Here is a 16,470-nt window from a genome sequence, read left to right on the forward strand (position 1 = left end):
TTCTCTCTGGCTGCCCTTAACATTTTTTCCTTCATTTCAGCTTTGGTGAATCTGACAATTATGTGTCTTGGAGTTGCTCTTCTCATGGAGTATATTTGTGGTATTTTCTGTATTTCCTGATTTTGATTGTTGGCCTGCCTCGCTAGGTTGGAGAATTTCTCCTGGATGAGTGAGGCTCTGTTGGCATGGGACCCTCTGAGCCAGGTGCAGGATATAATCTCCTGGTGTGCTATTTGCTAAGACCATTGGAAAAGCACAGAATTAGGGTGGGAGTGACCTGATGTTCCAGATACCATCTGTCACGGCTTCCCTTGGCTAGGAAAGGGAATTCCCTGACCCCCTGTACTTCCCAAGTGAGGAGATGCCCCGCCCTGCTCCATGGGCTGCACCCACTGTCCAACAAGCACCAGTGAGATGAACCCAGTACCTCAGTTGGAAACGCACAAATCACCTGTCTTCTGCGTCACTCACGCTGGGAGCTGTTGACTGGCGCTGTTCCTATTAGACCATCTTGGAACCTCCCCTGTCAGGTATTTCTTTATAACAGTGTGAGAATCAACTAATTCAGAAAATTGGCACCAGAAGTTGGATATTGCTATAAAGGTAGCTGAAAATGTGGAAATGATTTTGTAACTGGATAACAGGCAGAGGTTGGAAGACTTTGAAGAGTTCAGAAGACAAGAAAATGAGGGAAAATTTGGAACTTCCTAGAGATTTGTTAAGTTGTTGTGACCAAAATGCTGATAGTGATATGGACAATAGAGTCCAGGCTGATGAGGTCTCAGATGGAGACAAGGAACTGATTGGGACCTACAGGAAAGGTCACTTTTGTTATGCATTGGCAAAGGACTTGGAGGCATTGTGCCCCCTCCCTAGGGATCTGTGGAACGTTGAACCTGAGAGTGATGATTAAGGGTATCTGATGGAAGAAATTTCTAAGTAGCATAACATTCAAGATTTGGCCTGGCTGCTTGTAATAGCCTTTGCACATACGTGGGATCAAAGAAATGACCCAAAACTGAAACTGATATTTAAAGGGGAAATTTAACACCCAGGACAATTCCTAGTGCAGCTGCAGCAGCAGGCCCCCTGCCAGGACTACTAAATTGTAGAGCCACTGGTAAAGTGCAGCCTCAGCCTGGAAAACCATAGGCATTCAGTTTTCACCCATGAGAGCAGCTATATGGGTTATGTTCAGCAAAGCCATAAATGTGGGGCTACAAATGGCATTATGAGCCCAGAACTTGAACCAGTCAATATGTTCAGGATTCAAAATATAGAGTTAAAGGAGATTATTTTAGAGTCTTAAATTTTAATCTCTGCTATGATGAGTTTCAGCCTGTGAGAAGACTGCATTCATTTCTTTTGGCCCATTTATTCTTTTTGGGATGGAAATGTATAAGAAATGTCTTTTCCACTGTTGTATTAATATTTTAGAGGTAAATAATATATTTTTAAAAATTTTACTGGCTCAAAGCTTATAGCTTTGAGAACTCACCTTGAGTCTCAGATGAGACTCTGGAATTTTGAGTTGATGCTGGAACAACCTAAAATAATTTGGGACAATTGGGAGATTATTGTGTTTTGCAATGTGAGAAGAACATGAGCTTTGGCTGGCTAGCGACAGGGTGCAATTATATAAGTATTTATCCCTTGATACCTCATGTTAAAATCTGATGCCCACTGTGGGATGTGGGGCCTGTGCCGTTCGGGTCATGGGGACAAATTTTTTATGAATAGAGAGATCCTGCCCTCTCTCTGGAGTGAATGAATTGTTGCTCTATTATTTTCCATGAGAACTAGTTGTTAAAAAGAGCCTGGCAAATTCCTACTCTCTCTGTTCCTCTGTTACCATGTGATCTCTGCACATACCAGCTCCCCTTTGCCTTCTGCCATGAGTGGAAGCAGCCTGAGGCCCTCACTAAATGCTCAAACATTTCCAGCCATCAGAATCCTGAGCCACATGAACCTTGTTTATGTAAATTAGTCAGTCTCAGACATTTATTTATAGCAACACAAAATGGAATAAGACAACGTTCTCATCACAGGTATGTGTCTCTGGCAGCCAGCCCCCATTCTCAAGATAACTAGGATCTGCTCAGCCAAGAATCCTGTCATCAGTATTCTAAAGACACTCTTATCTCTCAAGAGTCTGAGGTTTTTAGGAGAAACCAGGGACAAAGACTACATGTTTTTCTTTGACCACATATCTTTTACAGGAAAGGATTATAACTGTAAAGACATATTGGCATATTATCAGAGTCTCATTCAGTCATTCAAAATTAGGCCAGTTTATCATCCTCTTGGATGAATATGTCTCCCAGAATGAAGTCATTCAGCTTTGCAGACACCACTCAATCTTACCGGGTTCCAAAACATGAATGGTCTCAGGGACATATGGCTTCTCCCTTTTAGGCATCCAGTATAATTGAACTAAGAGACAATATCTTCTCTTGCTCACACTACTTTTGAGGAGTTAAGCTAATATTGAATTTTCCTCACTACATAACCCTTTGATTTATTCACTTACCCTCAGCCACTATTCCTCTTTCTGTCCCTTTATATCAGTCTTTTCAGGTTTTGGAAGTGACATTAGGTTTGGCTGCTGTGCTGGTCTAGACTGCAGGCAGCAATAGTATTCTAGCATGTCTTCCCTCAGTCTACTCTTGATCATAGAGGGTAGGTTACATAGGGAAGGAACTAGTTGGGACTATTAGACCACCAGGCTACATAGCTCTACTTACAGTTAAATCTGACTTTGCCAGGTGAAATGAAGGCATAGCACAATCCTTGAGTTGCTTGGGGATTCTTACATACAGGTGTAAAAATATAGTTATGGTTTTTGGCTTAGGGATAATTCCTGTTTCTGGCACTTTTATTTACATCCCTATTCCTAGTACCACGGCATCACATATGAAAAAAGAAATTTGAGGTGAAGTATAGTCATTACTCCAGCATCCTCTCCCATTAGGAAGAATTGTATGTACAGTCATAACAGCATTGTCCTGATCCATCAGGACAAAGAGAGGAAGCTGCCTAGTGGAGTCACTCTTGCAGCCCCACCCATGTTGACAGTGAGCACATTTATGGAGATATAAAAGCCAGTCCTTCGTGTTTATATTGCCCAACAATCATATTGGCAGTTTTTAGACAATCAGTGTTTCAATTGACCATTTCAATTTTCTATCAAAGTTTTCTCCTGAGGAGGACATCTCCCTGTGCATTGTTGGCTGTTTGAGGCTGTAAAGTGTGTTTTCCTGTGTAAAGAAATGTGACACAGCAGTCCAAATTGGTGCAATCTCTTCTTTTCTTGTTTTTCTATGGCCCTTGAAGCATTGACATCTACCTCTGATTGAGTATAGCCCAATCCAGGATCAGTGACTTTCCTGTCAAGATCCATTGGCAGCTCCTTTGGGGTTCCTGGCATCAGTCTGGCTTGCCAGCTGTATATGATCAAAGCCTTCCCACTAGGGACTCTGTCACAGAGCCATCTGCTGCCTCTGCCTGTTTTCTTGACCAACAGTCAAAACAGAGATTATGAGAAATGAGATAAATTACCAAAATTGTGAACAAAAGAGAGATTATCACTAATGACCCTTAGGAAGTTAAAAAGCATTATAAGTGAATAGGCTGAGAAATCTGGGCCAACAAGTTAGACCATTTAGATTGAATGGACAGATTCATACAAAGATAGAAATTGCCAAAACTGGCTGAGTGCAGTGGCTCACGCCTGTAATCCCAGCACTTTGGGAGGCCGAGGCAGGTGGATCACGAGGCCAGATGATCGAGAGCATCCTGGCTAACACGCTGAAACCCCATCTCTGCTAAAAATACAAAAAAAAAAAAATTAGCCAGACGTGGTGGTGGGCGCCTGTATTTCCAGCTACTAGGGAGGCTAAGGCAAGAGAATGGCTAAGTCCAGGAGGCAGAGCTTGCAGTGAGCTGAGATGCGCCACTGCACTCCAGCCTGGGTGACAGAGTGAGACCCCATCTCAAAAAAATAATAATAATAAAATAAAAAATAAAATAAAAACAAATTTTCAAAACTGCATCAAAAGTAAAGAGAAAATCTGAATAGAACTGTACACTAAGTCAGTAATTTAAAAACCTTCTGACAAGGAAATGCCAAAACCCAAATATCTTCACTGGTGAATTCTATCAAATATTTCAAAAGCTCTGTCAGACAAGAAAAGAGGAGGGAAGACTTTTCAGCGCATTTACGGAACTAGCATTACCCTAATATCAAAGTTAGACCAAGACTCACAAGAAAAGAATACCAGAGACCAGTATCAGCAATAAATGCAAATGAAAATGTCCTCAACAAACATTGGCAGACAATAAAATGCCACATAAAAAAGGATTATACTCCATGACCAATGAGATTCATCCCAGGAAAATAAGGTTGGATTAACATTTGAAATCAATGAATGGAAAGCACTGTATTAATGAAGTAAAAGATATAATTATCTCAAAAGATGCAGAAGAAACAGTTGACAGGTATGTTAACACCACTCATGTTCGTAAGTTTCAACAAAATAGGAATGGAGGGGACCTTCCTCACTCTGATAAAGGGCATCTATAAAACACCCACAGCTAAAATCATGCTTAATGAAGAAAGACTGAATGCTTTTCTCCTAAGATGGGGATCAATGCAAGGACGTCCAGTCTTCCACTTAACATTGTACTTCCACTTCCACTTAATGTTGTACTGGAGATAGTAGCCAGTGCGCTAAGGCAGAAAATTAAAAATTAAAGGCATCGAGATAAAATGGAAAACATAAAACTCTATTCACAGATAACATGACCTTGTCTGTAGAATTCACAAGCAGATAAAAGTCTGCTAGCACTAAGAAATGAATCCAGAAGGGCCCATAGTATATAAAATCAATATAAAAATTAATTATTAACATATTTATCTATACAAGCAATGAAAGTCTCAACTTTCCTATCACAGTAGTTACCAAAAGGGTGAAATAGGAATAAATTTAGGAAAGGAGCAGTGTTTGTTCACTGAAAATAAAAAAACATTACTGAGAGAAATTAAAGGTCTAAATAAATGGAGAGATGCGGTTGGAAAGCTCAATAATATTGTTAAGATGGCAGTTCTCCCCTAATAGATCTATAGGTTCAACACAATTGGTATCAAAATCCCAGCAGACATTTCATAGAAAACTGACAAAATAAGCCTAAAAATGTATATGAAAATGCAGAGGATGCAGAAGAGCCAACACAAATTTGAACAAAAAAAAGGAATGTCATGTAAAACTATAAAAATCCGGACAGTATGAAACTGACAGACATAGAGATCAATGAACAGAAAGGAACAGAAGTGAAAATCTAGAAAGACCTTCTTACAAATTTTTTTTTTTTTTGGTCAATTGATTTTCAATGAAGTTGCATAGGTAATTCAATGTGACACTTAACACCATATAAAATATCAGCTCCAACAAATTAGAGACCTATAGAGCTAAAATTTATGAGTTAAAACTATAAAATTTCTAAAAGAAAATATAAGAGAAATTTTTTGTGACTTTGGGTAGTTAGGCAAAAGATTCTTAGATAAAAATACCAAAAGCATGATCTACAAGTGAAAAAAAAAAGATAGAGAAATTGGGCTTAGTTAAAATTTAAAACTTGAGTGCTCCAAAAGATGTAATTGAGAAAATGAGAAGACAAGCCATAGACTGGGAGTAAATATTTCACAATTTATCACAAATTACGTTTGCGATGAAGAACATGTATCCAGAACATGTGACAAGTTCTTAAACTCAATGTAAGAAGACAAGCAACTCAACTGAAAGTGAGCAAAACATACAAATATGCTCAACTGACTTTTACAAAAGCACAAAAGCAATTCAATGAAGGAAGGAGAGCTTGCCCAACAAACGGTGCTGGAGCAACTAGACAACCGCAGTGGAAAAACCCTGAGCCCAAATCTCACTTTATACAAAAAATAACTCAAAATGAATCACAAACTTTAATGTAAGACACAGAGTTAAAATGGCAAACATTGAGCCAGGTCTGGTATCACAGGCCTGTACTCTCAGCTACTCGGGAGGCTGAGGTGGGAGGATCCCTGGAGCCCAGGAGTTCAAGGACAGCCTAGGCCAAATTTTTTTTTTTTCTAAAATAAATAATAAATAAATTCAAAACTTTAAATTACAACCTTTGAAGAAAAAGTCATCAGAACTAAGACTGGACAAAGAGTTCTTAGACATAACTCCAAAAGTATGATCCATAAAAGAAAAAGTTAATACATTAGATCTTATCAACATTAAAAACTGTTGCTCTGTGAGAGACCTGTGAAGAGCATAAAAAAGCAAGCTACAGCATGAGAGAAGATATTTACAGACAACATATTCTGTAAAGACCTGCACTCAGAATGTATGAAGACATTTAAAAACCCAACAGTAAAAATGAAATTCAAATACAAAACAGGCAATGAGCAAGACAAGAACAGACATTTCTCTGAAGAGGATAAACACTGGGCTAACAAGCAAATGAAAAGACACTCAACATGATTATCCAGTAGGAAAAATACAAATTAAAACCACAATCATGAGAATGGCTGAAATACAAAATAAAGGTAACAACAGGTGCTGGCAAGGATGCACAGAAACTGGGTCACTCTTATGTTGCTGGTAGGAAGGATTTTAAAATGGTACAGCCACTCTGGAAATGGGTATTGCAGTTTTCTTCAAACTTAACATGCAATTTATCTTATGACTAGCAACTGACCTCCTAGGCACTTATTTCAAACAAGGGAAAACGTTATGTTCACAAAACACCTGTACACAAATACTCTTGCAGCTTTATCCATAACACCTTCAAACTGAAAATAATGAAATTGTCTTCCAGTGGGTGAAGGAGATCTGCTGGTTGAACTCATAACTGAGTCAACACAAGTGCCTTTCCTCAAGGCTACCATAGTACTTCTCTGTGTAGTAAGGGTTTTATGCATATTTCCCACTTTCTCTCAAATAATATTAAAGACATGTACTGAGGGATCAAAATTTAATAAACATAAATTTTTACTGCTCCATCAAAGATAATCTGAAGTGGGACTGTGGCTTGGTGATACTGCCTTGGTTCTGCTAAGGTGCTGGCTGTGTTACTTACCTTGGCATTTGCAGCATTAATGGAAAAGTCAACGTAATGAAACAGGCAGATGGCATCTTGGTATTACTGTGAAAACAGGTTTCCCTCCAGGACTCTATGAAGGCAGCTCAGGGGACACACTTTCAAAATGGCAAAGATCAATTATGGTTCCTAGTGGGACACAACCCCTAACCTATTCCAGTTCAGCTCGCTCTCTCTCTCTCTCTCTCTCTCTCGCTCTCTCTCTCTCTGTTTTCCCTCATTCTTCCAACTTATAATTGTATAAATTTTCAAATGTGCAAAGAATCTGAAAGAATAGTGCAGTAAAATTCAAGTTACCACTTTGCCATATTTGCTTAATATCTCTTTATATACATGAAAGCAGCATGTGGAATGATGGCCAATAGTGACCCAGAAGGGTAAGGGTGGTTGGCAGTGGGTGTACGATGAGAAGGGTTTCTTGGTGGGTACAATGTGGCCGGCTCCAGTGACGGATGCACTGAAGGCCCTGCCTTTACCACAACTCAATATAGCAACGTAGCAAAATTGCGCTGGTGCCCCATGAATGTATACGAATTTACAAAACAAAAAATAAAATAACATATCTCTTTATAGATACAGGTAGGTATGTTTGTATAGCACGTGTGTGAATATGTGTGTGTGTGTATGAGTGTCTGTGTGTGTGTGTAGAGAGAGAGGCAGCACCAATGAACATTGTGTTACTGAGACATTCTAAAGTAACTTAAACATAAAACACGCATGGATAAATGTGTCTGTGACAACAAACCTGAATACAAACATGAAAGAATATATCTATAAACACATCTCTGGATAGATACCTTATGAACGAATTCCCTACCCCAGCTCCCTTACTGGTTACCCTGTGAACACAGGCAGGCAGGGAACAGGACCCAGCTAGGGTTCCTAATCTTTCTCTTGCATCCAGGCAGGTTCTGCATCTGCTACTGCTGCACAGAGGGCTCCCATCCCTGCCTTGGTCAGTTTCACAGTTGCTCCCCTAACTCTCTCTGCCTCCACTGCTTTACCTGGGTAGAGCTCAGGCTGCCCTGACCAAGAACAGCACCACCCACCTGTGCCCCCAAAACCAGGAAGTTAGGAAGAACCACACAACACGGTCAGTAACTATCCCACCTCCCCAGTCAGTCTGAACTGATGGCAGGAGATACTGATGCTTGCTTTACTCATCCTCATTCCCAGCTCATTTATTCTGCATTAATTCCGTTCACATGTCCCTAGCAGTCACTTCACCCCAGAAGCACTGACCTCTACTCTTCATAATCAGGAAACCCCAAAGCACTCTGTCACCTCCCGGATATCATCTTCAGATCTACATCATCACATGTGGGCTCCAACTCTGCAGGGCAGGTGTCCCCCACAGGGTCAGCCCTTGAACATTGGCCCCAGATGTCCCCCATCCATTCTCAACCCTTTCGGTGCTGCTGTGAATCTGTTCTTCACTGAGAACCGGTGGGGAGATGTGGGGGAGGAGGGGAGATTTCTCTGTGCTGTATCAAGGCATCCAGACAGACCTCTCCTTCTCTCCTGAACCTCACACTCTATCCCTTCCCAGACACTTGAAATAAAACGCAGACCAGAAATGTCTATTTAAACGTTAAATATCTATAGTATAAAATATGAAGACAGAGCAGAATAGGGTAATGCAGGAGAGTGGAATAGGGATGAGGGGACCTCAAGGTGCCAGAAAAGCTGGTCCTGGCTCCCCAGGAGGAATCGTCACCAAGACACTCACTCATAAAGTTCACCTATAATAATACAATTACTGCACATGTGATATATTAAAATATAATAACAAAATAACAAAAATAACATGGCACAGCTGCAAACACCTCATATATGGTAACCCTTATCATTCATCCAACCACAAGAAATAAATGCTGTTAATTTCCCCATTTCATAGATGAGGAAACTGAGGCACCAAGAGTGAAAGTGCTGGTGAGACCCAGGAAGGGAGTTGAATCCAGGTCGCCTGGCTGCAGAGTCTAGCTGCCCTCAGTGGAGCCAGTGGACCCATGAGATGACACGAGAGACTGAAATCCCAGCTGTGCACTGCCCTGCTGGTCTCCTGTCCCAGCCGGGTGTTGATCCAGGCCTGTAGGTTCCCATGCTCTGGAGAAAAGAGAGAAACAGTAAATGTTCCACTGGGTGCAGGGCGCTGCTTTTATTCCCTGAGGACTTCTCCCTCCTCAGTCACTCCAAAATCAGATTCACCCTTTCTCTGAGGGAAGATGACATCCCCACTTTTTTCTCCCTCCCATGGCACTTTCCACAGCCCCTGCCAGTTCCCTGCCATGACTCCATCAGCATCAGCACCTGCCCTGTGCCCAGCACCCATCACGCAGGGAGTGAAAGGACCCCAGGACTCAGGAACAAGACCCAGGAGGAAACTCAGTGCCCTCCCCTCCTCTCACGCCTGACCAGCCCTGACACAGTGGGAGGCCTCCCCAAAGAGAGGCCCTGGCCCTGTCTCCATGTCCTCCAGTCCTGGGCTGGGTCACACACACACAGGGTCCTTCTCCCCTTCAGTCCCCAGGCCCTCCTCATCTGCGGAGGCACCTGCACACCAGGGCAGACCCTGCACACTGTGGGTTCTGCTCTCCACCTGCAGCTCAGCGTTTCTCCCCTCCCAGCTCTGAGCAGGCAGCTTCTAATGGGAGATCCCATCAGGAAGCCCTGGGGCTCACAGGGCCAGCATGGAAATCCGTGGCTAGATGGAGTCTGCACCTGACCTGATGCTGGGGACCCCCTTGTTCAAGGAGCCCTCCCCTCCCCATAACCTACACTTGGGCTGTGATTGCCCCTGCCTGGTGCACTCATCCCTGGAAACACAGCTCCATCCCAGAACTGCTGCTTTGTGAGGCTGCACAGCCTTCCTGCCATGTTCCTAGCAGGGATTCCACCCAGGCCGCTGCCATTGCAGCTCACAGGGGATCTTCTCCTTCTCCTTGGGGAGCAGAGGGTTTCTTCAGACGCCTCATCCTGAGGCTGCCTCCACCCTCTGCACCTGGTGATTGCCACAGCCACGGTCTCCCACATGGACCCTCCGAGAAAGGAAGCTCCAAATTTGAGTTCCTGTTCCACTCAACATGCTTTACAGCATCAGTATTGGAGGACATCTTATTAAGATTATCCAGCTGAAATTACATTGATGGACATCATCAACATTTAAAGCAGGAATTTTGAGAAATTAACTTGTGATTTTCATACCCTTTTTCTGGCCAATATTCCAGTGACCTGTGAGAAAACCATTCCTGCCTACAGTGAAGCAGAACTGACAGTCGCTCTATGGGAGACACCACAGGTGAGAGCAGGAGGGACCACAGACCTGCACTGTCCCTGCTGTGGGTGCCTCCTGGACGGGGCCCTCTTGCTGCAGGGCAGGGGATGAACCATCCCATCTGCTGAGGCCTGAGTGCAATTAGGTTCAAGGATGAGTCGCCACCACCCCACTGGCCAGACACACAGAAGTGGGGAAATGGCAGAAAGACTCGGGTTTCCTGGACACCCCAGCCTCTCCCTGTCCCCTGTGCTGCCTCTGCCTTTACAAAAACACAAAACTTTCTGCTTTCTCCTCTCCCCTCAGACAACTTGACTGTGGGGAAAACAATTCTGACTGTCTCTTATTTTAAACTTGCCAGGCAATGAAGATGTTAAGAAGAAAAACATTGGCTCAGGAAAGGCAAGGTGAGGCCACCAAGCACAGAACAAAGCGCCAAAAACACAGTCCCTGGGGATTATGACTCTGGGGGCTGGAAAAAGAAATACCTGGACATAGGATGAAAACAGGGAACCAGCTGCCCTGGCAGGGTGCTGGTCCCCACTCCCCAAATTGCCCAGGGACACTTGCTTATCTACTGGTCCATATCATCTGCAGGGAAACATAGGGCGGCAGGGGCCACATGGTGAGAACCTGGAAAAAGCACAGCCTTGAGTGACCCAGAGGACACAACACCCCCGAGAGAGAGCTCCCGGATGAGGCGCATGGGCAGCTGCAAGGTGGAAGAGGATGGCCGTGTGCACTCAGGACCCTCCCTGATACAAGGGAGGCCACAAAGGGAACTGCACAGGCAGGGGCCCTCCGTCAGCCTCATGGGTCTTTTTCTTGGTGTCCTTCTGATGGCTGGAGAAACAGGGGAGAGTGATGCAGAGAGCAAGGGACTAGAGGCTCTGCCTGTCCTCGGATTCCTTTCTAGTTTCTAACCTGTCACCAGATCACATCTGTCTTTACTATTGGCTCCCTCTGAGTCCATGATCATTCAGGCTCTCAGCAATCAGCACGCAATTCCCAACTCACCCACCTAGATGCACCCTGGTAAGCCTGAGAGACAGACCGGGATGGGGACAGAGCAGGTGCCAGTCCTCACCTGCAGCAGGAGGAGGCCACAGCTGGACATTCAAGGTCCTTGGCCCAGCCTTGGCTTGGGCAGAACTTAAGGGCGTCAAAAATAAGCTACACATGATGGTTCATTTTCAATTCTATGTTCCTCAGTATAGGTTCAACATGGACATAAAGAGACACATGGACACAAAGAGAGAAAAAAGCAAAATGTACTAAGCCATCCCCCAGCTCCTTCCTGCTTTACTTTTCATGCACCAGCCAGGTGCCGATCAGTTGGGGCCCCCTCGACGACCCCCTCCCCACCTCACCAAAGAATGTAGTTTAGGCTAGTTTGCAGCATAGATAATTGTACCCTTTCTTATCACCTAAATGCAGCCATTAGGGCCATAAATTAAATGTTTAAGGAGTCCTGAGACAATCGTAATGCATTATGGGCTGCAACAAAATGCAGCAAAAAGACTGTAAAGAACATACTGGAAGCTTTAATCAAACTACAATAGGCAACATCCAGAAAGACTGTAACCCCATAGTACTCAGCTAATGAGGAACTGGGGGAGGGACGTGGGCACTAGGGAATAAATTGTTTGTTGAAACCGCCCCTGGTGTGCCTGCATTCCAGACACCCCATACTGCAAAACTGTTGCTAAAAGTCTCACTTTCACTGTTCTCTGAGAGAGACAATTCTTTGGGTTTGGATGGGTGAGTTTGTTTCCTACAATCTAGTGGCCTGTACGGGGATCACTGAGCTTGCATGAAGTGAGACTTTGGCAGAAAGAGGAAAAGCGTACCACTGGATTCACGTGGCCCATTCTGTCCGGATGTCCAGGTTCCCCACAGAAGCCACAGACAAACTTGAAACTGTTATTCAGAAGACAACGAAAGTGACACAGGGAAAAAGAAAAGCAGGCACCGCGGCAACCAGGCAAACTTGTGCATAAGCCCAGGTAGGAAGATTGGACTATGAGCACTGCCTTGGTGGTTGGGCATTTTCGGAGGTCAAGTGTGTGTGACTGAGACATAGCCTAGATAGGAAGCGAGTGCGGAGACCCAATCCATGGTTCTGTTCTCCCAGGAAGGAAATGGCCAGAGATGGATAAAGCAGTTACAAAGCAGTTACAAAGCAGTTGACTTGCGGGTTGTGAAGAGACCTCCAGTAAGGGGCATTGAGTACACAGGGGGACTCAGACTCAGGGAGCAACCGAAAATGGGAAGCAAGAATTCTAGGACTAGGGAACAAAGGAAGGAGGAAGCCAAGGAGGCCCCCTCCAGCATACCACCAGATAGTCCACTGGGGAGGATGTTACAGGCTTGGCGCAATAACCCCCGAACCAGGATTAAGGAAAAACAAAAAATAAGTATTGCTGTTTTCTCCAGCCTAAAGAGCCCATTCGTTAGCCTTTGGTCTTTTGGCCTAAGTTTAGCTCAGATAAGGACTATGTATGCCAAGCTTTAATTCTTTATGTGAATAATAAATCCCCATCCTCACAAGAGGTGATGGGTTTGTTGGATTAGTGAATTAACCCCATGTTTCCCCTTAAAGAGAAATAAAAAGAGCATAGTAAAGAGCCCTCACCCAATGAAAAGCCCTGGGATCCCCTAACACGCTTGCCCTCACGCCATACATCTCACAAAGTAGAGGACAGGGAGATCAGGGGGCAACAGGAAGGTTGGAGGAAAAGGAATCTGGGGGTCATGAAGGAGCTAAACCCTTAAATCTTCGTCCAAATTTAAGGAAAGAACTAGAACAATGTAAAAAGGACATTAAGAATTTCCCTATTCCTTCTAAACAGCAGGTGTCTAACATGTATTATCTCAGAAAAGTCCCTATGGGACAGGGAAAAATTGGATTTGTGAGTACGCCTTTAACAAGTACTGAGGTTAGGAATTTTAAAATAGAAATGACGTCACTCTTAGAAGCTAGCTCTCAGTAAGGCTGCAGAGGGCCTGGCGGGCTACATAAGGAAAATCAGAATTAGGATCCTAAACACAAATGACTACGGGGTCAGCAAATAATAAAAAGGAGGGCTGCAGGGCTGGGTGGGAACGGTGGCGGCTGCTCAGCTGTTCTTACAGTGCCGGCACTGTGTTGTCAGGAATAGCAGGACAGGTCCCATCTCCGTGGCCTCAATTTTGCCAACCTAATAATGGCTCAAGAAGCAGGAACTCAGCCTGGCTGTGGAGAAGGCCCCGCTGAAATTTCATCAGTCACCTAGCCCCACCCCAGCGACTGCTCGCCCAATGAAAATGAACGCCTGGAGATGAGGACCAATCATAAGTGGGTAGGGCGGGGCCACACGCCAAATAGAAAGTTCACGACCAATTACAGATTTCTTTGTTCTTTCTCCACTCCCACTGCTAAAAAAAAAAAAAGAAAAGAAAAGAAAAAGAAAAAGAAAAATGTCTTCCCAATGAGATAATGGCGACTGTAGTACAAACTCATGATTATGCTAAAAGCCACTGAACTGTACACTTGAAAAAGGTAAATTATGAGGTACATGAATTACATCTCAATAATAATAACGCCATCCAGAAAGCCTCTTTCAATTGAGAGAACTGCCTCCTCCCCAATACACATTTCTTTTTTTTTTTTTTTTTTTTTTTTTGAGACGGAGTCTGGCTCTGTTGCCCAGGCTGGAGTGCAGTGGCCGGATCTCAGCTCACTGCAAGCCCCGCCTCCCGGGTTCACGCCATTCTCCTGCCTCAGCCTCCCAAGTAGCTGGGAGTACAGGCGCCCGCCACCTCGCCCGGCTAATTTTTTTTGTATTTTAGTAGAGACGGGGTTTCACCGTGTTAGCCAGGATGGTCTCGATCTCCTCGTGATCTGCCCGTCTCGGCCTCCCAAAGTGCTGGGATTACAGGCTTGAGCCACCGCACCCGGTGCCCCCAATACACATTTCTTAGTGTTCAGAGTACCTAACCAGGAGTCCTCAAACCTATCTTCCTAGAACCACCTGAAGAGTTTTTAATATCCACGGTCCCGGGCCACAGTCAAAACCAATGGACTCACAAAGCCTAGGTTACATCTAAGCCTGAGTATCTTTTAAAGCTCCCTGGATGGTTCCAATGTGTAGTCGAGTTTTAGAACCACTATTCTAGCCCACGGTTTGGTACCAACTCAGCCTGCCTTCAGTCTCATCTATTATCTTTGTTTTTGTTTTCTCTTTTTTTTCTTTTAGAATGGGCTGGGGGATCTCACTCTGTCACCCAGTTGGAGTGCAGTGGCGTGATGACAGCTCACATCAGCCTCGAATGCCTGGGCTGGAGCAATCCTGCCACCTCAACCTCCTGAGTAGTTGGGACTACAGGCGAGTGCCACCACGCCCAGCTGTCATTTACCATCTGGTGCCATCCTCCATTAGACAATGAACCATCTGTGATCAGGAACTGTGTCCATTCCATCTTCGTCAGGCTTACAAACTTATTTTTTAAGTGGAACTCTACCTATGATTACTAACCATTCTCCAAGACCCCTAGCCTACACTTTTCTGTAGATGAAGATGTCATACATCACAGAGTTTTAACAATTTCTCAGTTTTCCCATCCATATTCACTGATATTTATTTTGATCATCATAATTTATTGAGCACAGCAGGGACTGGGGTCCTGTCCCCACCTTAGAGGGATTATTTACACTGCTAAAGGTCACAAGGGTAGTGAGGGAAAGAGAGGGAGAACGACCCAGCTCTCCTGACACTGGTCCCAAGCCCTTCCCTCCACAGTGTCTACCCTCTCTCAAGGACTTTTTCTCCCTGCGCCAGGTCCAGCAGAGGGTCTCATTTAGCTCACCCCCAAAAAGACTTTTAATACTTCAATGACACTGATGATGATAATAATATGTAAAGCTTGTTCCAACGCATTTAGATGTTATCGCGACAAGACAAGAAGCCAATCCCTCCCTTTATGGGATAGGAGAGGCCGTGATGATCTTGGACTTCGGGTGAGTCGCTCCCCAGGGTCTAGGCCTGGCTGCCCCTCCCCAACCAAACCTCCCAGCTCTTTTCTGCCCAAAGCCTTCCCCCTCTACCCAACCTCCAGCCGCTTCTTCCCAGGCCCATCAACTACGTTTTCTCCCTCAGCTCTCGCCTTAGATCCCTGGACTTACCAGCACACAGGCGATTTTCTCCTCGTAGACTTTAGGCGCCACTGCTGGCTCCGGAAAAGAAAGAGAAACGGCCCAGCACGGTCGCGGGTCGCGTGTGTAACTCAGGACAGGGCTGCGGTGGGAGCCCACACGCGTTTTCAAGTCTGCGGCCCGGAGTTCACTGCGAGGACTGGGATCACCCGTCACCCCGCCCCGGGCTACGGAAAAATGACAAGAGTTTACTGATATAGAAACTGAATAACGGCGCTGTAGGCTGGGGAGGGCCGAGCTGCCTTCAGGCTTCTGGTCTCCAGCTGCGGGTCACTCACACCTGCAGCTGTGAAACGCAGACCCGCGGGGCAGGAATTCCGAGTCCGGGCTGGAGCGCGATCTGGAATCTGACTCGCTTGAAACAGCACCGCGGTGGATTCGGGGCCAGGTGAGTAGGGAAATGCACCTCAGTCCCTCCTTCGGGCCGCCCAAGGTTCCAGGATCCGAAAACGCTTCCTGCTGCTGCGTCACCCTTGGAAGGCAGCGCCCGCCTCTGGGCGGTTCTGATGGAAACGGGCTCCACCGCCCCCAGGAAAACCCACAACTAAGGGACCAGGAAAAAGCCTCTCAGGGTCCCGCCCCTTCAGTGAGGATCGTAATTTACGCCCCGAGTGTAGCCCAAAGACTGGAGCGAAGGTCACTGAAACGATACAAGACCAGCGGGGCCCAGAGCGCTGCCGCTCACAGAATCCGGAGACAGCGCCACCTCGCGTCCTTTCCCTGACCTGACCCAGGCGGACGCAGTGACGCGTGTTGCCTGGAGGCTGGAATACACCGGGGATCAAACGCAGAGAATCGAGAAAGGAGGGAAGGATGGGGGAACCTGTTGAAGAAAGGAGGGGAGAGGGAGAAAAGGGGAGAG

General features: G+C 45.2%; 1 long non-coding RNA gene across 3 annotated transcripts; it reads right to left on the reverse strand.

Annotated features, from left to right (window-relative positions):
- Positions 1-1,970: 1,970 nt before the first annotated feature.
- LOC119618245 (uncharacterized) lies at positions 1,971-16,202 on the reverse strand. 3 transcript variants are annotated; one of them, XR_005242874.2, is made up of 3 exons: positions 15,887-16,202; positions 15,579-15,775; positions 1,971-9,246 (listed from the first exon to the last, which is right to left on the reverse strand). It is a non-coding gene; the product is annotated as an uncharacterized lncRNA (long non-coding RNA). The 3 variants fall into 3 exon arrangements; XR_012089086.1 differs by lacking the exon at positions 1,971-9,246 and adding an exon at positions 9,255-13,831; XR_005242873.2 differs by having other exon boundaries at positions 15,579-16,202.
- Between the last annotated feature and the right edge of the window lie 268 nt (positions 16,203-16,470).

Source organism: Chlorocebus sabaeus, chromosome 17 (genome assembly GCF_047675955.1).
Source record: "Chlorocebus sabaeus isolate Y175 chromosome 17, mChlSab1.0.hap1, whole genome shotgun sequence".
Classification (NCBI taxonomy): domain Eukaryota; kingdom Metazoa; phylum Chordata; class Mammalia; order Primates; family Cercopithecidae; genus Chlorocebus; species Chlorocebus sabaeus.